We start from the raw sequence: 27779 nt of genomic DNA on the forward strand, positions 1-27779 counted from the left end.
GAGATCAGGAAGTGAGTGCTTCTAATTGACTTCACTTCTCCGTTGAAACCTATGGGGTCGCTGTGTCCAGTTTATATACTGTCTATGTGCGAAAGCCCCTAAATAAATTCTGCCGCCCACAACACAGGTTTGCTTTTGGGGGTGGAGCTTACCAAGTTTGGGTTCTTCCTTTGCGGCCTAGCCTTGTCACCCCGCACATACAAAATTCAATTCAATTCAATTCAAGTTTATTTGTATAGCGCTTTTCACAATACATATTGTTTCAAAGCAGCTTTACAGAAAATGCATTTCAAAAATATACATACAAAAATACAGTTAGTTAATCATAAAATTTAGGGCATAACATATCGCCGGCGTTGGGTCGTCTCTTCACAGGCGTCGAGTCGTCTCATCACAGGCGTTGGGGCATCTGAAGTCTCCATGAGAGGCTGGATACATAACTGGAGCTGACGAACTCTATTTGAGTTAAAAAAAGGCAGATGGGAAATAATTAGCGTAGCTGCTGTTCATAATATGAATGCATTTGATCTGATTTAACTGTAGTATAAAAGGTATGAGATGCATCATGTGAATGCTTGGCTAAAGAGATGCGTCTTTAATCTAGTTTTAAACTGGGAGAGCGAGTCTGAACCTCGGACAATATCAGGAAGGCTATTCCAGAGTTTAGGAGCTAGATGTGAAAACGCCCTCCCTCCTTTAGTGGACTTAGTTATCCTAGGTACGACCAGAAGCCTCGAATTTAGCGATCTTAAAGAGCGCGATGGATTATATGGCGATAGAAGATCTCTTAAATACACAGGAGCTAAACCATTTAGGGCTTTATAGGTCAGTAACAATACTTTGTAATTGATACGGAACTTAATAGGTAACCAGTGTAGAGATGATAAAATTGGTGTTATATGATCATATTTTCTTGACCTAGTAAGAACTCTAGCAGCTGCATTTTGGACTAACTGTAGCTTGTTTACGGAGGATGCAGGACAACCAGCTAATAAAGCATTACAGTAATCTAGTCTCGAGGTCATGAATGCATGAACTAACTTTTCTGCATCAGAAACTGATAGCATATTACGTAGCTTAGCAATGTTTCTACGGTGGAAAAAGGCTGTTCTTGTGACATTTGAAATATGATTTTCAAAAGACAAGTTGCGGTCTAGTATAACACCCAGATCTTTTACTGTAGAGGATAAAGTAAGACGTCCATCTAGATTAAGGTTGTATTGTAAGAGGTTTTGTGGGCAGTTTTTTGGACCAATCAGTAATACCTCCGTTTTATCTGAATTTAATAGAAGAAAATTACACGTCATCCAATATTTTATATCTTTAACGCACTCTGTCATTTTAGATAATTTAGTGTTATCATCTGGTTGTGATGAAATATATAATTGAGTGTCATCAGCATAACAGTGGAAACTTATTCCATGTTTTCTTATAATATTACCAAGTGGCAGCATATAAATTGAGAATAGCAGGGGGCCTAATACAGATCCCTGCGGCACTCCATAATTTACTGACGTTATCTTTGATTTTTCCCCATTTAAATGGACAAAATGGTAACGGTCTGATAGGTACGATCTAAACCAGCTTAATGCCTGTCCCTGAACACCAGTGTAATTTTGAAGTCGATCTAAGAGTATTTTATGATCTATAGTGTCAAACGCAGCACTAAGATCGAGTAAAACTAGTATTGAGATACAGCCTTGGTCAGAAGCTAAAAGTAAATCATTTGTAATTTTAACCAGTGCAGTTTCTGTGCTATGACGTGGCCTGAATCCAGACTGAAACTTTTCATAGATATCGTTTTCTTGCAAGAAAGAGCACAGTTGAGCGGACACAACTTTTTCTAGTATTTTAGACATAAATGGAAGATTTGAAATGGGTCTGTAATTTGCTAGGTTATTTGGATCTAATTGTGGTTTCTTAATAAGAGGTTTTATAACTGCCAGCTTGAATATTTTTGGAACATGTCCTAAAGATAGAGACGAGTTAATAATATTGAGAAGAGGCTCTTCCACTACAGGCAACACTTCTTTCAGTAGTTTAGTGGGTATTGGATCTAATAAACATGTTGTTGGTTTAGATGCAGTGATAAGTTTATTTAGCTCTTCCTGTCCAAAATGCATGGATGCTTTTGCACCGGATAGTTCTAGGAAATGAGTTCTAGGAACTAACCACCAGGGTGGTTCTCCGAGAATTAATGGTACCCCCAAGAACGTTTTCTGGGTTCGCACCTGGTTCGAACCACCAGTAGGAAAGTGACGTAAGCTGCGCTTGTTGTTGTGACTTTTATTTTGACGGCACGGCGGACCTTTATTTTGACAGCGCTGAGAACGCCATAGCCTGAGATTACAGTGCTCGCATTCTCCGTGTTCATTAGTTTACGATCTGTCTGAAGCAGTTCTGAAGCCGCCTTTCCACTGCACACGACATTAGCATATGATTGTCGCATTTCGCCCCCTAGTGTCAGTTGCACGGATCTTTGAAATTGGTTGTGAAGCAATTTGAATGAATATAAAATATTTTTTACTGCCATAATTATTAATAAGCGACATTTTACAGAAATAGCATTTACAGAATAACATTAAAGAGTTAAAATATTGGTAATTCTAGCCTCGCGCTCATAGTTTTGATTCGAATACATCACATCCGGTCGACCAGTCACATACGTCTAGCCGCAGAAGTTCAGATATTTCAACGGATCCAAAGCTCAAAACGGATCCGAATTTTCCGCATACGCATATGATCGGAACTTCCCGCAGCTCCCGTACGAATCTCCATTGGAAATTAATGACTTCCAGGCCGACGGCTGTCGTAAAGTCGTGTGCAGTGGAAAGGCGGCTTAACAGTCCTGTCTAATCAAGGGGGTAATCCATCCGCCGGAAACTGAAGCCTCCGCGGGAGCCGCCATTGTAGCAGAACTTCACCTGCTGTTAGCATTCCATTGACTCCCATTCATTTTTGCGTCACTTTGACAGCGAATAACTTTACATCTGAAGCGTCCAAAGACTCCATTTGTCCATTATTTATTTCTAAAGAAACACGACAATGTATAAAAGGCTCCATTACTTTGTATCTTACGTTATGACTTCGTAGAAGCCGTTTTTGTAAAAAAATAGGCTAACGATTGCGTCATACCCACGCGACTCTCTGTCGCACTGTAGAGAAATTACCGTATAGACCGGCGGAGAAGCTCCCAAGCAATCGGGGGGACGTGGAGGCATAAAGTCAAGGGAGAAGCCCATAGAGATTCATAAAGTTGCTCATGCTGCTAGCTCATTGACAACTAATAATCACGCTCTCCGTCTCTGCGAGATTCGGAAGGGAATGATTCAGATTTCACTCGGCACGGCTACTAGAAGACCCACAACACATCTACGTCGTCAAGCTCAGTTTGAGTCTGCGCAGTTCGCCTGGCGATCAGGAAGTGAGTGCTTCAAATGGGCTTCACTTTTCTCCGTTGAAATCTGTGGGGTCGCTGTGTCCATCTTATATACTGTCTATGTGTCTAATACGTTATTAGATAGAAATGTTAAGCATAGAAAGTAGACAGTAATGAAAAGTTATTGTCGTATGCAGTGTGATTGATGTCAGTGTTGCTAGCTGAGCAGAATTACATAATCATGTTTGACCGGGGATTTAGATTTACCACCAGGAACACATTAGGAGGTTCTATTTACTTTACGTTTATTCATTTAATGATGTAAAATAAAAACTATTTATTTTCAAATGTGATTTATCAATTTAATTGAAAAGAAACGGTTCCAGTTTTCAATGTTAACAAAAGAGCCAAAAGAGAGAGCAGAAAAACAAATTTGAAAAAAAAGAAAGGTTTTCAGAGCTGGTGATACCTCCTCACCGCTCTACATTACTCAGGGTGCAATTATCTCTGTGATACACTATACGTTTGAGCATCACAGTCCACTTATAATGAACAGGCTACTCTTAAACATGGCAATACAAGAATACAACCGTTTTAAAATGCTAAAAAGGAGTAAGAGTAATGCAACAATTCCAAAACATTACAATACAATATGGCAGTGGGAATACTGTACAAATAGAACAAAACAACATAAGTAATTTTTTTATATTACCCACTTACATATCATTTGAGAGAAATTAGAGAAAATAACACTCACATAACAACCAGCTCCTAGACTACACACATTCACTTCACGAGGGCTGAAATCCCCAACATTATATTGCACACTGTGTAAATAAACACATCAAATAACTATCACATGAAAAGCACATGAAACATTAAAAAAAAAGTATAACATTTGGCATAACGGCAAATAACCAGGCCTCCGCATGTTGTGACATCATATCATTGCAGACATTACACACAACATAACTTTTTAAACATGACAGTTCTCTGAATTAACACAACAAAATATGCATCCACAAGTGATATTAAAGGGGTGGTAAAATGCCCTTTTAGCACAAAATACTTAGCACAAAATACCCCACAGATAATTTTTATATAGCATGTTAAAGTTGTCACTTTTTGAGTGTTTGCAAAAATGCACCGTTTTCTGCCTGGCCCTTTAAATGCAAATGAGCTGCTGCAGAAGGCGGGGTTTCAAGAACTCTTGTGTTGTTAGCAGCTGCGATTACCTCAAGCAGACACACACTAAATGACAGAAACAGTTCTGCCTTTTATGTTTAAACGGAGTCAGACAAAGATGGAGCAACTCAAGAAGAAGTAACAACATGTAGAATGCAACAGGACGTCTCTGAATGGTTAGTTGATGAATTTATGTTGCTGATGTGAAGATAACTATCTTCAATTAGGATATTCTGTCATGGTAATCTATACATCGCTCGTATAGGAACTGTTGTGAGATGCACACAGAGTGACTTTTTTTTATTGTATGTGAAAAGATGGATGCTAAAGTTTGAGCTGACTCACAAATGTTATCTTATGCAACAACTTTTCCTCTTCTCAACATAGACTGCGTGTTCCCGGTGGCAGGGTTTATGTAAATTTTAGGGTTGGTGATGTCACTAACCCGGGAGGAATGTCGTGTAGTCCCTACCAGCCGTTTGTTGTAGTCCTTTTCTTTAAAAGCAAATATCTTCCTTTGCTTTGAACTTTGAGCGTTGTAACTTACTTTGTAGACGTTGTTTATGCTCAAACAGCAACATTCACACTAACTAAAGTTAGAAAAGTGAAATCATACTCAACCACCAATTTAAACAAATATATGTTCACAAAACCTTGTATTTACTCATAGATGAACTCAAATCCTCCACAATTTCCAGAGACTGTGCGTCTCTCGCACTGCCCGCTGCACGTCTCACCAAATGACTGAAGCGAGAGCGCACACGCATCGTATCGTATGCAACACACATAGTGCCACCTGTTGATGACTACAGGGAAATACAACATACAAGTAATCTCTGTTTTTTTCCTGTCTTTATAATTGAACATATTAAATGACAATGAAATAACAGTTTTAAACTTGCAAAGAGAGAAACAAACTTTAAGGATATTTACCACACGGTTATGTTTCGCTTGGTCACCTCAAAGTTGCGCTGGATTTTCCCCTCAGTGGCCCATCTATCACCGTTTTCCATGTTCGTAGAGTTAGTTTCTGGAGTATATTTTATAGGCTATAATCTGTGTGTTTACACAGCTTTTTTTTTTTTTAATGGTGGGTGCCGGTGTTTAGCGTGCACTTCAATCAACATACACTTACACAGATACAGTAGTTCCTATAGTGCTGGTTTAGACCCTACTCTGAAGTAGGAGCTAAATTAGTTTCTCCAAATAGAGTTGCTAAAATCGCTCCTAGTTCCTGCGGTGCGGACATGGCAAAAACAGGGAACTTCCGCCAATAGTTCTAGGAACTAAAAGGTTCCTCTGGTGCGAATCTTACTAACCTCAAAAAAAAAAAAATTTAGGTTATGACCAAGCCACAGGTAATAATCTGTAGTTTTACTTCTAGATCCCAGGAAACTGTTGTGTATATACTATTTGTTCTTCTACATGAATTGCATCCTTGCCCAGAGCAAAGAGAGACAGATCTGATCTTGAGCTGTCTTTATTAAGATAAATGAACAGTTTGGCATTTTTAGTCCTCTTCATGGAATCGATGAATGTAATACTCACCGAGCCAATGGGGAGTGGACACACACACACACACACACACACACACACACACACACACACACACACACACACACACACACACACACACACACACACACACACACACACACACACACACACACACACACACACACACACACACACATTATGGCTTGCCAGAGGGTGCGTGTTAAATGTCCAAGCAGTAATCAATGCAGAGAAATTAGCTATTGATTGTGTATAGTTTTGTAATAGGTTATTCTATGGGTTGCTCTTTTAGAAAATTCCAATATTCCTCTCCCAGGGAATAAAGGCATAATAACTTTGTTTAGCCTTGACTGAGAGTGTGAAGGTAGAAATGAGTCGGCTTTTCAGGGTCAAACTCTAATTAGTATAAAGGTCAAATTGGAAATAAACATGGTGATAAAAAATAATGATGAACTTGGCATCAGAAGCAAAGTTCATTAAGAGCTGTGTGGGAATGGTGCTTGTATTGGCTTTTCCATGAATGTGATCTACATTAGATTCTCTCTTTTAAAACCCAGATGACATGGTGTTCGAGATTTAGAAGGCAAAATGTACTGTAATGGGATTTAATAAAGTATATACACAGTGTGACATTTAACTGAAGGAATTCACCACAACAAAACAAAACAACAAAAAACTATTACTTTTTACTTGTGGTTGTCATCACAGTTGAGTCATTTGATTTGTACAGATCTGTTCATTTATAATAAAAAAATGCATTAAATTCATTCATTCATACATATAATGACATACTATGCATGTTTTTTTTAAAATTTAAATTAATATTTGAAAACTTTTTTCAAAATCAACATCGAGATTCCAATAAGAAAAAAATAAGAGATTGTAATAACTTGCTACACATGGTTTAGATGTTATTTTTTTTAAAAAGATTTTTCCTTTTTCTTTTTGTGGACACTTTGATTTGTCATTGTCTCGTGTCTTCTTGCTCATTTATTTTTTCAGAAGGATTTTCAGAATGAGAAAAAAGCAATACAGCTTTCGGAAATTCAATTCAATTCAACAATTTTCAAAATAGAGTTGACACAGTAAAAAAAGTTGCTGCCTTAAATATTTAAGTACAATCAACATGGATGTTTAAATCATTTCAACTTGAATTACATTAAACTGATTTTAATACGTTACATCTTGTATAACTTATAATTTTTTTTTAAACATTGCTTAACTTATTTGGACAAGTTCCCTTGGTCTTTGGAATTTAAAATAGCCCCACATCATCACATACCCTTCGCCATACCTAGATATTGGCATGGTTTTATTTCAGTTAGCCTAATAGTTGGTTTGATTTGCACTGAGAGCTTCATCTTATGGAAAGTACCCCATGCCAATATCTAGGTATGGTGAAGGGTATGTGATGATGTGGGGCTAATTTAATTCCAAAGGCCAAGGGAACTTTATCAGGATGCATAGTATCCTGGATCCATGAAATAACTGGCCTTTAAAAATAAAATTCTGCCTGACTGGGAATTTAACATAGGGGTGTACTGACTTATGAACCCTGTATTTTAAGGATGAACATTTATTTATGTACGATACATTATCCATTCACAAAGAAAATTGGTGTCTTTAAAGATTGGAGTTTTTCTCTTTTTTTTTTTAAATGAAGGCATTAAGATCAATTTCGAAAAGATGATTCTTTTTTTTTTCCTCTTATGCTAAGCACTGTATACATATATATTTATATATACCGGTGTATACATATATATATATTTTTTTTTCAGTGAAGGCAGCTTTACAGAAAATGCATGTTTCCATGCTACAATCAGTAAGTATTATGTTATCAAATGCCAGAGATGAGTGTGTCAAAGTAATGTCCATATGGCAGTAATATCTTTAACTGTGGCTGGTTTGACGTGTGTGTTTGTGTGTGTGTGTGTGTGTGTGTGTGTGCTTGTAACAGCATTGAGTTTTCATTACAGAGTCTGTGTTGGAGGTAAGGAGTGGCATTTCCATTTGGCCTATATTACTTCATAACTTACTGGTCCATTTGTTGAAAATGCTGTTCCTCAGAAGACTGAGTCCCCAGTTTAAAATCTGCGAGTATTGTCGTAAATCAAGCAATAGATAAGTCTCTTCACATCCCCTTAATGCTGCTCCCTACCATAAGATCATTACAGTAAAAAAATGACAAATTTTTGATTGATTAAAATGGCACCAGGCGACTTAAGGCTAAACCACGCTAAGTGATGTGACACTGCAGTTTCCGTATCATATTTCTGTCAAGACAATGATGGTAAAAGCGTTGTTGGCATGTGATATCTGACAACACAAGCCATCTGCCTGGATATGAGGCTAGATTTATGACAGGGTTTAAGTGGGCTGCACAGGAGTAGCGAGAGAAAAGTAGCCGTTTTTGAGCATTGTCACTTTTCAAATGACCGTAAATTCTGTTAAGGGGACACTTAAGTGGCTTGACAAACTGCCAGTCGTAAAGGTATGTACCATGCTAGTTAGCTCTGGCCCTCATGCCTGACACAGTCTCTTAAATGTTTATGCTCTGCTCAGTTAAAAGATGCACTTTGCTGTATGTTAATACAGAATACATTGACTTTATCCTCTGTTTATTACTACCAAAATAAAGAATGATCCACAACAACAGACAAATCAAAACCTCCCTATTGATCAAGAAATAATAAAATAATAAAATACTTCAGGTCATGTAATGAAAAGGAAAATGGAACATATAGAATAGTCTAATGTATTTTTATTTATTTGAAAAATATAAGTCACAGATGTAGTAGTAGCAGTAGTAGTTCAATTAATCGTTATTATTATTATTATTGACTTACTAAATATTTTCAGATCTTAATAATAATCATAATTATAAATATTATTATTGTTGTTCTTTTATTAATGCACCATGCACAACACACAATTTAATATAAAACTACTTGTAAAATATTGTCGTTATTTTTGTTACAAGAGGCATACATGTTCATAATGTGAAATTTATTAATAAAGCTTGCCTCAGGCCCATTGGTGTTGTGCATCTTTTCTACATTAATGCGATAAAGCTGCCTTTGTAAATGCAGTACATTTTGTTCATCCATTTTGTTAATGGATAATTAAATAATTAAAATGTAATCTGTTCAGCTGTTCATTATTGTAACACTGTAGTGTGTATACTTTTACCAAGCACGATCATCTTTATTTATTTGATTTATTATGTACACCATTATTTTAATTCATTAATTTCTGAAATGACTAAAGATTTAACAGATGAAACCACCACATGGCTCTTTTGTAGCACAGCTTTTGTCATTATTCTTCGATTCTAATTCATTCATTCCATTGAGTGCGAGCAACAACTGCGTCTGATTGTCTATCAAACGAATCCCCATATTCACAGGAGCGCCGAGGATTGAGTACACTTACAGAAACCCATTAGCCTAGTTTCTCAGACTTATAGTAGAAAAAAAAATCAAGCCAATCATCAAGCACAGACCACACATGTCCACAAGAAATGTCTTTTGCCACTCACATCACCATCAGGAAGATAATGATTCTCAATCCATCATTAAAATTTGCCTTGAGGCTTTTTGTCGCATCAGTCTCACACTCGTCTCTTGAGGCAGGTTGAGTCTTGCTTGACACGTTATTGTTTACCCACTAAACCACACAAAAGTGTGTGTGTGTTTGTAGTCCTGAATCTCTATAATCAGCAGTTTTGATTGATGTATGTCTGACGTTATTAAAACGTGCAAAATGGATCACAATCACACTTACAGCTCGCATAGAAATACAACACATTGGTTTTGGTTTCATTAGAGGAGACTGGGGCTAGTTGTCACAAAGTTTTGACTAACAGTGGTTTTGTTAATTATGTTAAACTATTGTAAACCATGCCCTCAAAAGTCAAATTTCATTTGTCACCAAAGGTATGCATTACATTAACTATCCTCTTGTTCTAAAAATAGTGGAAATGTTCAATAGTCAAGTCAAAAAATATTTGTATAGCGCTTTCACAATACACACTGTTTCAAAGCAGAGAATATAATATCTTAATAATGTCATGCCTTATAGTCAGATTTAGTAAATTAAAGCTGGGCAAATTTTGCAAAAATACAAGCAATCAAGCAGATAAGATATGCTATATTTATATTTGTATAATATATATTTATTTATATAATAAATATATATTCGTAATATATAACTAATCTGGATTACATAATCAGATTCCAAAAATGAAATACTTGTAATTAGATTATACGTTTTAAAACACTCATAATCAGATTACAGTTACTTTTATATTGATTAGATGATATACTTAATATTTACAAAATGACAGTAAATTATTCAGAATTCATTGATTAGTGTTAGTTAGCATAATGTCGCCTATTGTTTAATGCACTTCACGTTGTTGATATTTTTTTTATCATTATGGTAGGCTACTTTATCAATATAATAATATTATACTACTTAAATCAATGCTATAAACAAGTTAGGACAAAAGTAATCTAAAGCAATCAAAAGTAGTCAGATATATTACCTAAAATGTAAAATATAATATATCACATATAAAAACTACAACTTGTATCATCAATATACCTAATATATATATATATAGCCATACACAAGTATACTGTAAAATAGATTAATAATAAATAATAAATAAAAGAAAATATTCAGTAGACTAAAAGGTGTGACAACTAGCCACACTAAGCAATAGTGATCAAATAAGTAGCCCAGTGTAAAATATTAGTCTTTTTGGTCATCTAGTGTTTAGTCCATCCTAAACACTAGATGGCACTGTTTGACCAGCAATGCTATGGTTTAGGCCTGTGTTTTTCGAGGATCTCCTCTCCTCACAGTGCAGACAGAGTTATCATTTACTAGTTGAGTGGGATCTGCCATTGCTGTTATCTTTTAATAGATTTGTACGGAGGGAAAAGCAGGTGCCTCTTGTTAATGTGTCCAATTGCCCAAGTTGCCTACTGAATGTGGTGCATCCATCATTGTCTGCTACTGTGACACCCTGTCATCCGCCCTCAGTGGCACAAGCCATGCAGACGCACAGTAACAGATGAGCTTCCTCATGGGCACCGTGCACGCTCAACACAATCAGCACAAACACTCCCACCCACTCGCACGCGCACACACACACACACACACACACACACACACACACACACACACACACACACACACACACACACACACACACACACACACACACACACACACACACACACACACACACACACACACACACACACACACACACACACACACACACACACACACGCGCACGCACTCTCTACTCCTAAACCCTTGCTATGTGTACACTGCTGGTGAAAAATAATATTCTGATTGACAACACAAGGCAGTGATTGTCTAAGGCAGTGATTCCCAAACAGGGTGATTCAAATTTGTTCCGGGGTACTTGGAAATATTTAAATTTTGCTTTGAATGATGACTATTATCAATATTGTAGTGCTATTATTAGGTTAAAATATTTAATTAATATCCTCATTTAAATAAAGTGTTATTTATTTCAATCAACTTATTTTTTATTTCATTCTAAATTGTTTATTTTCTTTTCTTTTCTTATTAATGCCTTTGCACATTCAGCTCGTATTTTAAAAGTGTAGTTGTGGTTCATTAGGTGATATTACATTTGTTGAGCATTGATAATTCAGTTAGCATATAAGAATTGTGAATAATTTCATATTGACAAAGAAACTATCTGGTTTCATGAACCTATCTATCTATCTATCTATCTATCTATCTATCTATCTATCTATCTATCTATCTATCTATCTATCTATCTATCTATCTATCTATCTATCTATCTATCTATCTATCTATCTATCTATCTATCGTGTCAGTGAAGGGAAGCTTGAGCCATATGTATGGGGTATATATAAAAAAGTTGAGAAACACTGATCTAGACATTGTTTTTCTCAGTGTAGATGGAGTATTACAGAGTAGAGGATATATGAAATCATGTAATGATACTATTGACATATTCATTGTTTTATCTAGATGGATAGATCGCATTTCTGCAAAACGGTACAATCGGTGCAACCTATGATGAAATATCCTATTCTTCATTGATGTAGTCACAGATGAACTGTGTGGAGAAAGCTTGAGGTGCCTCTACGTTATGATTTGTTATTTAGCGTCGCATTAATGTAGTAAAGATGCACAACACGAATGGGCCCGAGGCAAGCTTTATTAATAAACTTCACATTATGAACATGTATGCTTCCATATGGCCCACATAAGTGGAAAGGCATTTTACAATCAGAAACACTTTGAGCTTGATTCTCTTGTAAACACTACATGTGTAAATATGTTCATGATTTGTGGCCCTATAGTAGAGGTTGGGACATGGCTTTTGCAGCTGCGCCTTCTTTCAGGGAAACATTACCAGGTTAATACCTTGTTAGGGCTCTTGCGATGACTGGGTCTTAGAGAGGTCAATGTCAGTACCACTTTAGCAAAAACCTGTGATGCAGCAGGCCAGAGTTTGAGACATGTGCAACCTCCACATTCCCATCACCCCCAAGAGTCCTTCCAGTCTCAGCTTAAAAAGGCTTAGGGTGTATCATAAATATGGCCCTGGTCACATCTTGTGCTTTTTAATAGAAGAGGGCAATAGGGTTTATTTCTTGTCCTTTGATTTCATTTTTTCTTTGGTTTTTCTTTCTTTTTCTTTAGCCTGAGGCTCTTGAGCTGAAGTTTTCTCGTTTTCCTGTGGTTGGAAAGCAGTAAAGACCAGAAGGTCAAAGTTCCTGACCTCAGGTTTCACGGCATGCAGGTAATTATAACCATGGTTCCTCGTTTTCAGGTTTCAGCTCAAAAATAATTGCCCTGCTGGCATCGTTAAAATCTGCTTAATTCATTTGTATAGCACCCTTGCTAAACATGATTTGGGCAAACTTTGTAATCCTATACTGTTGAGTAAAATGAATTAGATGATTTAGGTCTTTCGTAACACCATCAACAGTCATCTTAATGTTTTTCATGACTAGTGTCATTTAATTACATAAACACTTTTTGTTGCTGTGTCTTTACGACTTCTGTAAATGTCATCTTTGCGATGGAGAGCCGTAGGTGCTACACACAGGCAGAAACAACACAAGGTGTGACACACTTTTCCACATTTATTCCTCACTCTTAAAAATAAAGTTTCCAAAAGAGTTTTTTTCTTTGCAGAGATGCCATAGAAGAAATATTTTAGGTTCCCCAAAGAACCTTTCAGTGAACAGTTCTTCAAAAACCAAATTGTCATAGTGTAAAGAACCCTTTAATGATCTAAATAACCTTTTTCCACTATAACAAAACTTTTTTGCAATGGAAAGGTTCTATGGATTTTAAAGGTCCTTCATGGAACGATCCATACTAATAAATAACCTTTATTTTTAAGAGGTCTTTTCGAATAACAAATTACCCTTGTGCCCATTAAATGATGAAATATCATCAAAATCTCCATCATAAATCAAGGTCAGTGTAACTTGTGCCAGTGAAAAAAATAAAAATAAAAGATTTTCCAATTAAATGTAACCATAAAAGATAATAATCAGAGATAATCTAATTTGTTCCTGACCTACACAATTACACAATTTGTTTAAGTCCAACATGTAAATTTAATATGATAAGTAGAACATACTAGACTAACCAACCATAAAATATGAACTTTCTTATTTTTGATTCTGATCCCATGCCGAGACTTTCGTCAAGGTTTACACAATTTGAAATGTCTCTTAAAACTGCTTTGAGTGGTAACCCAGCCAATTTATGCAAAAGATTCAATGGGCCATTGCAGCCTGAAGTCAAGCTCAAATGGAAACTGTAATAGTGGTTCGCCATTTGGCTATGTTATTGTTTTCTTTAGTATTACCCAGTTGGGAAAAGTCAATGGCAGAGTGGAGAGGTCCTCTCTTCCATCTCTAGAGCTAATTTGGTTGTGCAGTTTTGAGTGCTTAATTTTGCACTCAGTCGCTTTCTAAGGTTAATCGCGGGACAGCAGTGTTTATGTTGCAGTAATACGGGCCCAACTCCCTTGCTAAATCTTGTAGGCTCAGAAATATGCATCCTCCACCCCCATCTGCCCCCTGTTCAGTGGAGGAAAAAAAGAAGAAAGACAAATGTGACGTTGAACAAAAGACAGAGGAAAGTCGTTCCAATTAGCCGCTAATGAGACAAGCTCATGAGGATTTCCAACTCCGCAACGTGTTAGCATTTACCGTGCCCCTCGCCGAAGCCCCGCGCAGCGCGACAAGGGAAATGTGGCGAGAGAACATATCTGTCATGATTGCCTACACATGGCTGCGGGGCTTGCTCTTTGAGATGTGAGCAGGAAGGAACGCCTCACTTATGGTCAATGTAAAAACACCAAATTGACATGCTGAGACCATTTTTCTGTGTTTATCTATCCTGCTACAGCACCCAACCCTTCACCCCCTCTCCCAAAATGGATCCTCAAAGAACAAGGAACAAAGTTGCACACCATACGTTCTCAATTTTCTCAATGTGGTGAAAGGGGGGAAATTCATATAATAACTGAAAAATAATATGTCAAGAGAATAACCAGCACTCCCTGTAGCCTTAGTGAGTTACTTTTATCAGAAATGTCTGGCTGAAAAAGGGAAAAGAAATATGTTTTTGTAATGTGCCTCCGCTGAAAGCCTGGGGTGATCTTTTTCAATGCTGATAAAATGGCCACATGTTGGGTTAGACAAGAGAATCTTGTCTCAGTGAAGTGTAATGTGATGCTATCATTTAGAAACCACCAGTATTAGCATTAACGTCAAGATTTTTGTTTTGTGTACGTCACATGCTAATGCAGACGTTGGTGACTGTGCTTCTTAAAACCACAATAGCTGTAGACAGGTTTGTTTACCCCTGAAACTATAAAGATGGAGCTGAATTGAATTGGACAGGAAACACAAACTGTAATTTTATTTGGTGTCGGGGAACTATGTGTGCGTGCATGCTAACTAACTGCGCCACCGGACCCGCCAGAGCTGCCAGCGTCTCGCACCAGGATTTCTAGCATTAATTTAAGTCTGAACACATCCATAAATAAATAATGAAGGAAATAATGAAAATAATATTACGTTTGGCAGCAGGCTTGTTTCACATTTCCTCTTAGCCCACGTACTGCGCTAGCTAATTAGCTTTCTAAGGAGTTGTCCTCCTTTCTGTAAATTGAGTTCCTGAGTAAAAAAAAAAGGCTCTCAAAAAGCTGTATTCTGATGAAAGACAAAAACATCACAAATGCAAACAAAACAGTCACATACACGTAAAGGTCTCAGAAATACCTACTGAACATTTTGTACTCATTGCTTAATAATAACTCCTCACAGAACTTTTAAGAATGTTTTGCTAATGTTCCCATTAAGTTACTGTATGAACACTTCTAAATGTTTTTTGAACGTTCAAAACATCCAGATTTTCCAATGTTTATTTTATTTTTTTCGTGGTTATGCAGAATTTAAGGGACTCAAATTTCAAAATATTTCAAAATTGTAAATTTAAAAAAACGTTAGACGAATGTCAAATTTTAATATTTTTATAAATAACCTTTTTGTATTGACGTTTTGAGAACATTATTATAGAAACGATAACTTTGAATTTAACATTCTATTAATGTTACTGGAAGAACATTTGTTCATCATTTTAGAAAACCTTTCCAGAACATTAGCCAAAGTTCTGAGATATTTCCCTATTAAATGGGATGTTATAAGAAGACGGTAGAAGCAAATCCTGATCAGCTTGCCTATTTTTTGGGGCTTTTCATTGACCTTGCAGTTACTATAACAGCGTTCAGGCCTTTAACCTCCCCCTGCCTACTTGCACACTCTTAACACTCCCACTTTAGGATCTTACCTGCTCCACCTTGTGCCCTCCAATGGTTCTCATAAAAAGCTTATATGTGCAGGGACAGAAGCTGTGGCTCAAGGTAGCCTCTACTTTTTATTTGAGTCTTAAAGAAGACCGTAAACCTTTAGCTCAAGAAACAACCTCCGGCACCTAGAGCTTGCGTGCTCTCTTTCCTCATTAGACCCCAGTCCAAAAAAAAAAACATGTTCAAACGACTTCTTCCTCGCAATGCGTTTACTGCTAATTAGTTTGCTTTGTAAGGTTAGATGTGCGGACGGAGCAACTTTGAAAGCGTTTGGCGGCCATCTGTGTGAGCACAGCGATAACTATGTACAGATGGCCCGCACTCGAGACAGGTTGCTTCAGAGAGGAAAAAAGCAATGAGACGTTTTTAGTTTATGTTAATAAGATTTATGGCCACACTCACAGGTAACCTATTTGGCAGTAATGGTGACTGTTAGTCATTTGAGGAGAAAACGATAAAAAGTTTTGAAGAAGAAAAGTCATTGAAGCGAATGAATAGACTAAATAAAAGGCTTGTTCCAGTATTAAATATTTGTCTGTGATCTACTAACTGTATTAGGTGGGGTTATTAGTCCTTATCATTTTTCTACTACTATTTTTTTTCTGCTTCGCTTTTTCTACACTGCCACATATTGAATCAATTGGTTGTCAGCTACTTGAGAAAAATACTTAATTTAACCAAGTTAAATTGCCATTACTTACTCAGTGAACCAGGTAACTCAAGAAAAAGGTAATATTGCCTGGTAATTGTTGGACACGGTCACAAAATTCGCAAACATAATCAAATAAGTGAAGTGACATTTGTAATTTATGCCTTTACCTCAGACGCAGGTGTTTACATACAGTTTTCAGCTATTTTGCATTTAAGAAATATGAAGAATGTTCATTTGAATTTTTAAAAGATATGGGAAGATATTTTCTAATATCTTTATGTGTACAATAATGTGAACAAAGGCAAGTAGATTCTTTTTTATTTTAGACTGACATTCTAAATTGTGTGTGAAATCTGTCCCAGTCAGTTCACTGCTTTAGTGCCTCTTTCTGGACAATATATAAACTCTTCTAACTTTATTTTTTAAAGTTGTGCTGAATTAGTTCTGGCCCATGACCAGGTTCCTCATCTGGTTTAATATCGGTAGAACAAGAGAGATTCTGTATGACTGCACACAATAGGATTTCCCTCCGTAGTCTGTTGGATTTGGCTGTGTTAGCCACGTTTTCATGCTAGCCTGATTTTATTTTATAAAATATATCATCCAGCTCCTTAATTAACAAACTTCTTTTTGGATCATGGGAGAGGATTTGCACTAATTCAGTGTTTACGTTTAAGACATAGTGAAATATACTTCATCTTGTTGCCTTTGAGTGGCTAATTCTGCTAATTGCTTCCACAAGTAAACACTCTGTTAGCATGGCCCACAACACACATCAGCTTAGCTGTAATGGAGTCCGGAGCTTTTGGGAGGTTAAGAGTGTTTTTATAACTTAAGAGGACTTGATAAGAGAAAGCTATATTTACAGTGGATCAGTTTGACAGCTTTTCAAAGAGCGCTATCTATAAGTGGCTATTTTTGAGCCATAGAAAGACTGTCCTCTTAGCTGAAGTCCTCATTAGGGAAGGAAATCGAGAGGAAGCTGAGAACAGAGAGAAAGAGGGAGATAAAAATATGTTCAAATAACATCTTTGTAATGTCAGTGCGCATTTCCTTCTGTGCTTGCATATGCATCTTCATACTATTAAAAACTCTTCAGTTATTGTTTGTACTGTCTCTGCTAGCAGTGTCTTTAGCTGTTGTCTTTGCAGCCATTTTTCCAATACCACAATAATTTTAATACTTTTTTAGATGCTTGCATTATGGTTAAAGTATAGGCTAAAATTCTTTTAACCAATACTGAACAGCATATTTGTCAAAAGGAAATTTGTTTTAATGAATTTCCTGCATACCGTGACTTGAGTATTGTTTTGTTTTCTTCCATGTCTTCCATTTTTTCTTTTCAAAATCTCTTATTACATATCTCATACTATTCCATCTGTTTTTGTTAAACATTTGTTCATTCCTCATCTGTTTCATAAGATGAACCAATCAAGAGTACAGACACTAGAAGGCACCTCCTCTCCCTCTCCTTCTTTTTTTTCCTGAGGTTTTATTAGGAAATGGATCCCAGGTGTTCGATAAGCCTGTAGTGGACATGACAGCAGTGCAATCAAGTGTATAAATTTAATTGCAGGCTCATTTGGGGCCGTTTATTAGCCGGTTAGGGGCACCCTGCTCCACTTGAACCCTGTTATTGTGAGGCAGAACATCTGTTTGGCTCTTTTTAACTATTTGTTTCATTGCATAGTTTCACAAATGCACAGTTTTAATGGATACAGGATTATGGTAAACTGGCATTGTGGGCTTGAATGCTGTGGTTGTGTTTCGTGGAGCAATTAATGTTGTTTAAGGATCAATTTTAGTTTGTAGTCTAAATTATAAAAGGAATCCCCAGGAAATTAATTAAAGTAATCGTTTAATTTTGTGAAGCATCATCGACTGGACCATTTTGGGGGCCAAACACAACAAAAGAGTTTAGAGCTTATTTTCTTTCATTTAATCGTATGAAATTTGATTTTCTTACTTTGTTAATGATGTTAGAGATTGTTAGAGTTTACACTTTTTGATGCTTTTGATGCATTGATTGTGCCATTGTAATTTTAACTTTATTTGTTTATTTGTTGATTGATTGGAAAGTTATCTGAAGACCCAAGTCTGATGTGACAAAAATACATGAAAGTATTACAATATTGGCACCAAACATATCAAGTTCAATTCTGAATTGTTTTAAAACTTTAAATTAATAACTAAATAATTTTTGGCATCCAAATAATTAAAAGATTGATCCGGCTTTTGAATAAAACAAACTACAAGTCATTGGCGTACAATATGAACGTGTTTTTGTTGAGTTTACTGAGCGGGTCTCAGTGATGATGAGTGTGGGGGGATTGTTTCGTCATTTTGATTGTGATTTTTTAATAATGTGTGATTTTCATATTTTGTTTGTTTTTGTGTACACATGTTGAACCTCAATGACAAAATTTCCCCATGGGGATAATAAAAGTCAACAACAACAACAACAATATATTATATGTTCATAGAAATACATTGTTGAAATTTACTTATATTATTTTTAAAAACACTGTTTGTGTTTGTGCATTGCAAATGTAGCCTAAGTAGTTATTTACTGCAATAAACTTCAAGTCTTTAGATTTAAAGTGTATTGCACTAAACTCCAAGGTTTAGCTAACAGTAACATCTTTGGACCTTCTCACAACTTTTCCATCATTGTTTATGTCATTTTACAGTATCTGGGCTTTAACTCTCTCTGTTTTTTTTTTTTTTTTTTTTTTTTTTTTTTTTTTTTAAAGGATCCCATCACTTATTATATTAACATCTTCACGTAACAAGGCCTACATTTAGCAAATGAACCGGCCAATAGAAAATGTGTTATGAAACAAAACTATGATTTAAAGAACAATAAACAGATAAAGACATTTCCTTATCCTCATCTATGTATTTCTCATGGTAAATTTCTAGATTAATCAACTGTTTTGTGAGAAAAATATATTTCATAATCACTGCATGCTAATGCATCACACAAGCTAAAATTGGAAGCGTATTTGTTTTGTAAAATGGTTTTCTCATGCCGTGCAGTCTAACATCCACATGATGTCCTCTGTAATTTGAATATTTCAATGTTAGTCAAGCATGACAACAAAATAAACAAATACATGCACTTGCTCCGGTGGCACCTAACAGCATTTTCTCGAGTGTGCAACAAGGGCTAAATATGTCTTAGCAAAGGTCAGGCTATGATTTGTTATGAGAGCACTCGTGGGGATTTCTGATGCGCGCTGATCAATCCCACACCCCTTGACATGCACATAAATCAATGCTGTATCAAGAAAAGCCCTCCCACTGTACAAGACGAGAGCAGGGCGACGTGATAAATCCCGTGCTCGCCATTTTCTGCCCCCTCCTCCGCCTCTTAGATCCCGGCCCGCTGATAGATCGCAATACGCCGGCCTTGCTGTTCTGTTTGGTGGCATGAAAAAAAAAAGAAAATCCCCTATGCGCTAACACTCTTTGGCGTTGATGGCTTATTACCAGGCGCTGTGATTTGACGGGATGTGTTCAAGGATCTCCTGTGCGGAGGAAAAGGTCAGCAGCTTTTAGCTGCGGCTCCGCTGGAATACTAATACTGTCCTTATTCAAATGATCCGCTACAGCGCTTATTAAATGGGCTCCGGTGCTTTAATTTAATAGTGCGGGAGCCGGGGCGAACGAGAAGCCTGTGCCAGGTCTGAATAAGACGCTTCTAAAGGCAGAGATCAGAAGGGGATGGGGGTGGATTTCAGGAAGTGTTACCGAGTACGTTGGTGAACACACGAGAATGTGTATTTTTGCACATGATGGACACACGTAGGGTCACGTACATTCGCTTTACAACTCATAATTGGAGAATGTCCTCTCTCGCTTTCGTTCCCGCTGCACCTCTCCTGCTCCTCCTTTCACTCGGCTCTACAGTACGCAAACAAAAAAAATAGATCCATTAAGCACTTGGCCAGGCTATTAATGCTGTTTAATGTATGTGTTCTCGTTAAACCCGGTTTTGTGGATTTGAACGTCGGACAGCGTTGTGCTTGTTTCTCATAAAGGTTGTGTTTATTGGATGGTCCAGTCTTGGAAATGTCTTTTGATCAATCGGCAGGATGGGCCTTGTGTCTAGAGAGATATCAAAATTGAGTCTTAAAGGGATAGTTCATCCAAAAAATGTACTCACCCTCATTTCATTTTTAACTTTCTTTCTGCAGTGAAACACAAAAGAAGATATTTTGAAGAATGTATTAGCTGGATTTATACTGACGCCTAGTGGCATGGATCATGACATTATGGGTTTTTTAGGCTGTAGTTTTTGGGTAACACTTTACAATAAGGTTCATTTATTAAACATTATTTAATGTATTAACTAACATGAGCAATACATTTGTTACAGCATTTATTAATCTTTGTTAATGTTAGTTAATATGAATAAAGCTGTTCATTGTTTGTTCATGTTAGTTCACAGTGCATTAACTCATGTTAACAAGATTTTAATAAAGTATTAGTAAATGTCGAAATTAACATTAACAAAGATGAATAAATGCTGTATAAGTGCAGTTCATTATTAGTTAACGTTAACTAATGTAGTTAACTAATGTTAACTAACGAACCTTATTGTAAAGTGTTACCAGTTTTTGTTTACCAATGCCATTGTGCAAATGTAGAATTCATAGTCATCTGTGAATTTCTCTGTGACTGAAATTGTCTGATAGTTTTCAGCAGTGTCTGACGCCATTAGGCGACCCACAACATGTAAAATAAAATATTCTGAATCCTAATATCATGTAAATATAGGCCTACATCATTTGAAATATATGGTAACACTTTAAAGAAAAAGATAGAGCATACCTTTAAACACAGTGAGTTATGTGTGTATGTGCAAGAGAGAAAATCATATAAAAAGAGTCGTAACAGCCATCAGCATTCATTCTGACATAAGACCGATACATTTTTGTGTCGTTGAGTGGCTAGATATGAATGATAAAGCAGTTACGCTTTAGCGTGAGTAAATAAGAGACATCTTTCTTTGTGTGCATGCTATGAAATAGTACATAAACAACATAAACAATAATAAATAAATAAAAAAGACCTCTGTGGATCTGACAGTCATGTAAGCTGACAGCCATGGCCAGTAATAATAACTAAGTTTGTATTCATAAAATGGCCATAACATATGAAAACAATATAATTGAAGCTTAATTTGGTATCAATGTGGCACAAACCACATAAGCACTTCCTGCGAAAGATAACGAATAAAAAAGTGAATGTGGGTGAAACAGAGACAATGGAATTAATGTGTGCTCTTATCACAGATGAGCCATTACATTCAGCCTCACTATTCTGAACACACATGCGCATCAATACCTCAAACAATAAATAATCAGTCCAATAGAATACACTCTCTCAACTTCCACTGGAAATCTCCCTATCATTATCACAGGGTGGGAACTGAAAACAATTAATAATCCCACAATCAGCCTTTCAGACCGCATCCATCTTGTTTTTCATTAGGCTCCTCTCTCTCTCTCCCTCTCTCTTTCTCTCTCTCTCTCCTAACTTTGCATCTGATCAGTAGTCTTCTCTACAGCTTCTTAGTTTTAAAGGCCTATAACAAACAACTGTTTTCCGAGATTGCATTTACATTGATTCTCTTGGCAGCTTTTTTACAGTGTATTCATGGTGTTTTATCAGTATGTGTGGAGGGAATCAATCCCACAGTTTTGATGCTCTCCATATTCTACCAGTTAAGTGGCAGGTGGAGACTGTGACTCTTTCTCTACTCAGTCTGGTTCATATTCATTTTTTTTTAACTACCATTACTGTCCCATGCGCATCTTTAAGTATGGCCCAAAATCTCACGATTCAGCATCCAGAGACAAATAAAATCAAAGGTTTTCCCATTTTCTTCTACATTGAAATCTGTCACTTCCTGCGATGACTGTGGTCCAGGGATTCCTACACATTTTAAGCAGTGAATTTTCATGATTTTTCCAGTCATTTGTGATTATTGGCTCAAGATTTTAAAAAACATTTATAGAGATTGTGCTCATGAAGAATAAATGTTATCTGATTAAATATTCAGGGCTGAGCTAGAAAAAACTAAAATTGCGACATACATTTTAATTAAATTTTCCCAAAATATAGCGTACACTACCATTTAAAAGTTTGGTGACGGTGACATTTTTTTGTGTTTTTGAAAAAAGTCTCTTTTGCTCACCAATGTTGCATATGTCAAAAAAATACAGTTTTTTATTACTCTAGTCTTCAGTGTCACATGATCCTTTCAGAAATCATTTATCATCGGAGAATGCTGATTTAGTGCTAAGTAAACATTTCTTATTATTATCAATGTTGAAACAGGCGTGATGCTTAACATGTTTTCTTTCATTAATAGACAGTTCAAAAGAACATTTATTTGAAAGAGAAAACTTTTGTAATATTATATATGTCTTTACTCCCATTTAATGCATCCTTGTTGAATGAAAGCATTAATTTCTTTAAAATGGAAAAGAGCAGCTTGGATAAGATAAACATCTACTTTTGTGTAACGCGTAAGTCCGACATGAGGGTGAGTAAATGATGGCAGAATTGTCTTGGATTAACTATTAATTTAATATGCAAGTTTTTGTCTTTTGGTATTTGCTATTCTTTTGTTGTGTTTTTGTGACATTATCATAAGATAACAGTGTGATTCCCTCCCAGCACCTCCACCTCCTCCAGGCCATAAATCAGAGTGACTATGTCATCATTGTGGGATGTGGCGGAGCTCAGTGTTGAGGCGGTTGGCGTCTCGGGTGTGAAATCACTTGACCCTTTAGCATTAACCTTTCCTCCACTGGTCCACAGGTCTCTCCCTGAGCCTGAGAACAAAAGAGGAACACTCCTGATTAAACACTAGAGTCCTCACTTGATATTAAAGCCTGGCTTAGTTGCCTATGTCCCCACTAAGAGAGTGTGTGTGTGTGTGTGTGTGTGTGTGTGTGTGTGTGTCTCGGGGAGGCAGACCAGCGTCCCAGTGGGAACAGTGTTTTGTCGTCCCAAGCAATGTTTACCTTCACTCCCCCTAACACACACACATAGATCTCTGTCTCTGTGGTTTGGATCGATAGGCAGAGCTAAGATGCGCTCTGAGAGGCCTGAACTCTGGAGGAACACTTGTGTGTCTGTTTCGGTTTACGCTGCATACATCACAAAAAACATTCTTCATTTACTGGGTATTAACTCCTTTTTCCGCCTTTCCGTAAAAAAAAAAAAATCTATTTCACTTATTAAGTATTAAATTAACTTTAATTTTAATTATTGTGTGCTTTAATTTCAAAGAATTTAAAATACATTTTTAATAGAAATGTATTTATAGATTTTTTTAATGTGCACACACACACACACGCACACGCGCACACGCACACGCACACACTCACAAACACACACACACACACACACACACACACACACACACACACACACACACACACACACACACACACACACACACACACACACACACACACACACACACACACACACGTCTTTGTGAGGACATTCATTGACACTGCAATATTTTATACTCATGAAAATACTCATTTACTCATGTCTTACCCTAACCCTAAACCTATATCCATTCACCTAATTATAACCTTATCCCTAAAACCAAATCTTGACCTTCAAACAGGCCTAAGATTGGGCCCCAGAAAGTGAGGACCGACCAAAATGTCATCACTTTACTCTCTTTGTCCTCACTCCAAGGGTCCTCAAACCGGTCCTCACAAAGATTTCCTTGTTTTATGAGTTTTTATATATATATTATTATCCATTATGGATCCAGACTACAGATTAAGAAATTATTATTTTATATATAAAATAGTAAAACTAACAAGATAAACTTAGAATGTGATTTGCAATAATCTATAATAAAATGTATATATATATATATATATATATATATATATATATATATATATATATATATATATATATATATATATATATATATATGTTTTGTTGTGTATATATATATATATATATAATTTGATATTAACTTTTTTTAAAATAATATTAATAGTAATAACAATAATAATTGTTACTATTATTATTACCATTAGCATTTAATAGAATTAAGTTAATCTAAAAGTAAATGAATATAACCGGCAATACAACTATGCAACTTACTAAAATCACCACTTGTCTTTATTTATCTCTAATTTAACTAACAATATAACATGAGGTATAATTTTGTCAAAAGTGTGAATGTTTATCTGTGAGAGAGTAGGGAAAGTCTTTAGCGTTTCCTAGCTACACGTTAAATTGTAAAAGCTCTTTGTGTCCCGTCCCAGAGGCCGGAGAACTGTGTGAGAGAGTCCCCGTTCTGTTGTTCCACCCCCCTCATACTTATCTCTCTGCCCTGTCATGTTCCTTACATCAGGAGAAAATAATTAATTACTCAGTCCACTCATGATTTATGATATTACTGACATAATTAATGAAACACATCAATTTTCCTGTTTAATTGAAGGGGGCCGCAGTGCACGTCTGGCACAGTTAAAGGATTCACATGACAGAACAGGGCAAAATAGACACCTTCCCATTTTTTCTCTTTTATTTCACCCTCTCCCTCCTTATTTCTCTCTCTCTCTCTCTCTCTCTCTCTCTCTCTCTCTCTCTCTCTCTCTCTCTCTCTCTCTCTCTCTCTCTCTCTCTCTCTCTTAGTAGCCTGTTATTAACACAAGTGCATGACAACTTAGCAATATCTGCAACATTAAACGTTAGGCGGTAAATAGTCAAACACCCAAGCAGTTGTTTATTGTGCATATTTACACAGATGCAGACACGCTGTACATTAATGTATATGTCTATAGTGTATTTATGATTTATGAGGCGCCATTTCTAGACGTGTACAGCTCTCCCTCTAGCCTGAAGACAATAGACAGCTAGGTAAGCCATGAATATTTAATTTCCAAGCAGAAGGTATAGAATATGCTCATGTGCTGCATCTAAAACAGTCATGTCTGACAGAACCAAGAAATCTAGGGGATTTTACTGTTTATTGATTTATAATTGTATAATTTATTTTACTTTTTTTTCTGTGTTTCAGAACGTGTTAACTCTTTCTGGGAATGTTAGCGGGTCTAAAATGCTTGACGATTATTATTATAATTAGTAGTATTTTAAATTGTGCTTTTAAATATCAAATGATGTTTGATGATGGATTATATGATGGATAGCCTATTTAGAATTTTAGCTTTAAGGATTTTTGAATGGGAAGAGAACAACACAAGAGGTCACAGGACACACACACACACACACACACACACACACACACACACACACACACACACACACACACACACACACACACACACACACACACACACACACACACACACACACACTTATTTTAAATAATTACATATGACTAAAATGTATTATATCCTAATGTCAACAAAGTGTCACAAAAACTAATTATCAGTATATATATAGCTGTTAGAAATAATCTTTGAGCTCAAAACAATCTAAATGTCTCAGACAAGTCAGCAAAAGTTTAGAGTGAAAGCAAGACGACGAAACAACAAAAAGTAAAATGAATCAATTTCAACCATGCATTTAGCCTAATTCCACTAAGAGGAAGAGGACAAAAAAAATTATAATACTAAAAAATACAAATGATTTAATAAATAATAATAATACAATAATCCAACTCACAAAGAGCATTTCATGTGCTTGTGATTGGGCAGTTTGAGTTGACCTTAGTCAACTGCGGGAATGTGGCGGGCTGGGTGTGAGTGTGCATGTAACTGTGCTGGGGGGAGATTAGTGGCCATGGAAACACACAGCCATCCCTGTTTTTAGAAAGACAAACTCTACATGTGAGAGTGATTGACAAGTCTTTCCCTCTCCAGCTGACCCATAGAAATTAGCAAGTTAGAGTTATTCTGCTGCAGAGCTTTGAAAGAGGGTGGGGTGGGGGTTTGGATACTTTAAAGTGGCTCTCGAAAATGCTCCTCAGTATTTGCATGTGAAACATTGCTGTGTTTTACGGTGTGGTGTGTGTTTTAGGAGGACCAGACCACGCATAGCTGTGGCTTCACAGCATTCTCTGTGATTGGGTTGTCTCGACAGTGACAAACTTTATTTCCAGTCTGTGTGTGAGTGTGTTTGCATTTGTGTTTGGTGTTCATCTGCTTTATTGCTCTTAGACTTGATGTATTGATTTGATTGGTTGATTAAAACTCGTCTAAATGTCAGTGTGACAGTCAGTGACTGATGTTCACATAGAGGTTGAGTTCTTCTGAGACTCTCAAACCATGTGAGATGTGTTCTGCCATATGCGATTTGAAATTAATAAGGGGTCCTTATTTATTATGACTTATGAAGTTTATTGTACACTGAAATGTATTCTTTCTCTTTATCATTTAACCATCAATGCAAGTGTTCCGGTAAAATTTCAGTATAAATGCCAGACTTCACCACATTTTTTCATTAACTTTATGTAGAATAACATGATTTTTTATTTGTCAATCCTGTGGAATATCTGGTAAATTTTTTGTCAGAAACACCTGTACTTCTACATTTTAACGTCATTTTACCACTTAAACAAAGGCTAAGAACTTTTTACATTTGAACAGAAGGGGGCAGCGTTGTTCTTCCAAACTCAATCTCACTGCATTTGTTTTCTAGGATGGGTGAAATTAAGAAGCAGGATCATACTGTCTTTCTTCGAAGAAAGTTAATAAAAAAAAAAACATTATAGGAATCCTTAATATCCGTAATATTTTTAGACAGACATTCTTAATTGACTTTAAAAAAAAAAGTAAAATAATTAGGTAAAAAAAATTAAAATAAACAGAAACTGTACATGACCATTTTTAAATGTCCTTATTTCCACGTTCACATCAATACCACAATTTAATGTCAACCCTGACAATCGTAAAATAATCAAAGTATGTTGTACCAGCAAAACACTTTTTTATTGACAAAGTCATAAAATGCGTGCCAAAATACAAATTCTTGTTAACAATGCGGTGTTATAAGGGTATATATTTGTCAATAGTACAGACATTTAATTATAATGCTGAAAACGCTACGTGTATGTGTTTTTTATTTCATTTTTTACTTGCCAACATGTTTTGATAAACCTACCTTGTAACTAAATC

The 27779-nt window shown here is 36.2% G+C and overlaps 1 long non-coding RNA gene across 7 annotated transcripts in view; it reads left to right on the forward strand.

Moving 5' to 3' along the window:
- Nucleotides 1-4589: 4589 nt before the first annotated feature.
- The window catches only part of LOC306996075, a 90031-nt gene continuing 66841 nt past the window's right edge, over nucleotides 4590-27779 (forward strand). For 6 of the 7 annotated variants that reach the window (XR_013797006.1, XR_013797007.1, XR_013797008.1 and 3 more), the window contains exons 1-2: nucleotides 4590-4740; nucleotides 12800-12899. This is a non-coding gene — a long non-coding RNA (uncharacterized lncRNA). Of the gene's footprint in view, nucleotides 4741-5278; nucleotides 5394-12799; nucleotides 12900-27779 lie in introns of those variants that run through there. The other variant, XR_013797012.1, reaches the window with a different exon arrangement.

The sequence above is a fragment of the Phoxinus phoxinus genome (assembly GCF_949152265.1).
Source record: "Phoxinus phoxinus genome assembly, chromosome: 3".
In the NCBI taxonomy this organism is placed as follows: domain Eukaryota; kingdom Metazoa; phylum Chordata; class Actinopteri; order Cypriniformes; family Leuciscidae; genus Phoxinus; species Phoxinus phoxinus.